The sequence below is a fragment of the Atta colombica genome, unplaced genomic scaffold (genome assembly GCF_001594045.1).
Source record: "Atta colombica isolate Treedump-2 unplaced genomic scaffold, Acol1.0 scaffold9, whole genome shotgun sequence".
NCBI classification, from domain to species: Eukaryota; Metazoa; Arthropoda; class Insecta; order Hymenoptera; family Formicidae; genus Atta; species Atta colombica.
In genome coordinates, this window is record NW_017259583.1 from 184,892 (window position 1) to 187,977 (window position 3,086).

At 29.2% G+C, this 3,086-nt stretch overlaps 1 long non-coding RNA gene across 1 annotated transcript; it reads right to left on the reverse strand.

Annotated features, from left to right (window-relative positions):
* Positions 1–207: 207 nt before the first annotated feature.
* LOC108693352 lies at positions 208–2,368 on the reverse strand. The gene is made up of 3 exons (XR_001932020.1): positions 1,763–2,368; positions 1,353–1,565; positions 208–946 (listed from the first exon to the last, which is right to left on the reverse strand). It is a non-coding gene; the product is annotated as an uncharacterized LOC108693352 (long non-coding RNA).
* Between the last annotated feature and the right edge of the window lie 718 nt (positions 2,369–3,086).

Below are 3,086 nucleotides of genomic sequence, written 5' to 3' on the forward strand. Positions count from 1 at the left end.
TTGAACTTGATAATAGTTTCATCACCGAGACTGAAATATGCAATTAAAATAATTGTATTAATAAAAATAAAAATATAAATTAATATTTATAAATTTTATAAACAAACCAATTAAATATAAAGCAATAAGTTTGTTCTGATTGATTACTTTTTCACTTTTGCATCAATACAAATTTGTTTTTTAAATAATCAATGAGAACTTGCACGTTTCAAACAAGTGTAAAAGTATGGATAGAGCACTATAAGTATTCGCATCCGCCATTTTTATTCCTTTTCCCCACTCTTTGTTCTCTCTTCAACCTTCAATCTTCTCTCTTCTCTCTTCAATCTTCTCAACTCAACGGCGGAATGGAGAAAGAGCAAGGGATTGGAAAAAGGAGCAAGAGAGACTAAAAATAGCAGATGTTATTTTTATACTCTGCATATTATAGTATAGGCAACCAAACTATACGTTCCAAAATTATCTGTTAGTACCGACGAGATATTAAAATGGCTAGAATGTATTAGTTGGACATTTATCTGATATCAGAAACAGTAGACATCTTATTATCTAATTTTGAATATAATTTTCGCATTTATGTAATTCACACTTGTTAAAATTATCTGTAAGCTGTAGGAGCTTTTATACTTTGATATGTAGTATTATGTTTAGCTCATCGATATTTTAACATTTATGATAAATTTCATGGACGCCACGAAGATTACATGCAAAAGGCTATGTTTCCAATCTCACAAAAATGTTTTAAACCTTGTTATTATGGGAAAGTAGATATATTGGAATAAATGTTACCGATTATTAGTTTGGATATGGATGTGGATTTAAAGCTTACACTACTCTTCTAACTTGTCCATGATATTTGAGTGGCTTCATTAGAAATAATTTGTGATAAAGTATTTCTAATAAACTGCTTATCCGTCGAACCTCCGATTCGACATATCATATGTACCTGTAATATAGTTACAAAAAATATACACAAATGGAATATGAATGAAAGAAATGTATATATGATAGCGAAAATGAAATATACGTGTTTGAAAAGTTCAGTCAATGGTTAATTTGGTACCGACCATCATACATCTTTTTATGTAGCAATTTTGCCACTTAATTCTCTATTTGCATTATGTCATACTTTAATATTATATTATATCAAATCCTTTTCAATAATATTTAATATAAAATTACCAAATTTAATACACATAAATAAAAAAAATCCTTGATGATACATGAGAAATTAAATTGACAAAATTCAAAAGTTATAAGATGGCGAGTAAATTTCTGAGCACAATTTTCCTAATGGACAATACAGCATTTAAAGTAATATTTAATAAATATGACAATATGAATATACTTACAAATTGTTTTCTCATGTTGATATTCACTTCCAACTGATTTTCGCACTGCAAGAACTGTTTCAGTGTCATTAGAGATAATGGAGATAACAGACCTTGTGCTACAGCTTCATTGACTCACTTCATCCTGCTTTCCCTTCTTTTAGTAGAACTTCAATAGCACACAGTGTCTAGACAATCTTTTCAGTTCCTTACGGATGTAGTCTCTGCATTCGTCTGTAATGATATGAAGAAATTGCAACAAAAACTGAATTAATAGCTATTAATTAACTTTGAGCTTTTCGAAATTGATAAGCCATCAATGTTTAAGTCCAAATAAATTACATCACAATAGTCGAAAGCATGAGAAAAACGATTATCGATTAATATAAGTAATTAATTTTTTTTTAATAAATCGTAGTGAACGTACTGACCTTTGGAAAGGGTTTTAATATCATGAGTACCTGATCTTGGAGTGTTCAAAAGTATTCGCGCATCTCGAGGTAAATCATCATACCCGTGTCTTGAAAGAACTTGTAATAAAGAGGTTAATGCATTGATTAATTTGAAATTCATTTACCCAATTGCACAATTCAAAGGCAAATGTACATTTTCTTGCGGGTTGATTTGAAATTCGTCACTGCTTGTCTCTGATGATGAACTACTTGTAACTAATATCAATTTCTAAATGTGAATATTGCGAATTATCTAATAAAGCTGAATATTGCGAATAATTGATCTCTATCTTTAATTTCAGACTCTTCAAATTCGAAGGCTGATGAATATGATGGACCGTCGATTGAGTTATCGTCAACATTTGAAAGTAAAATCGGCTGAAAGGCTATTTCGATCTGAATTGTAATAAAGTAAAATTCGTCGACGTTTCGTCTCAGAAAATTATTTGAGCATTTTCAGGTTTTCTAGTTATTTAATCATAAATAATTAACTTACACAATCCGGCTCTGACTATATACGCGTTATTAATTTTAAAATGTCTTTAATTAATAATTAAATACATAAATAATATTTTACACAAAAATACGTTATCATAGTTGCACTGATGCATAGTTCCCTTTATCTAAATCTTTATAATAATAAATCTTATAATATTAATTCTTTAATTATTAACAGACTCCCGGCCGCTATTTCTGCAATCGCCATTTATTAGCCATTGTATGCTGCAATCACGTGCACGTACACCCCAATCAGAAATAATTTCTCGAAAAGACGTTTCGATGTCGAAAATAAAAGTCGAAAGTTTTTGAAATTTCTATTAAATGGATTTTTAGCTTCAATGTCGATTAATTTTCGAGTTGGAAATAAAATCTTGAATTGATCAGCATAAAAATAAACTACTAGTGCCACTAATGCAATAAGTAAATTCGACAAGTAGTATCACTAATAGCGTAATAGTGGTGGAGAACATTCATTAAAATTTCATTGAAATTTCATTGAAATAAGTATTATTGATTAGCATCATATTTCAGAAGATACATGACAAAATTATAATAAAAAAAAATTTATTTTATGAATTTGAGAACTAATTTTATGATGAACCCATGCGTGATCATCCGAACTTCCACTTACTATACTTCATTTCTGTGATCGCACGAGAACTATTCCTTCGAAGAATCATGAACACCTACAATGCTAATGATGTATCTGTTCAAACATATGAAAGAGACAGAACACATAAAAAATATAATTAATGTTAAATATAGTAGTAATATACAAATGATGACACCTATGATAATAACT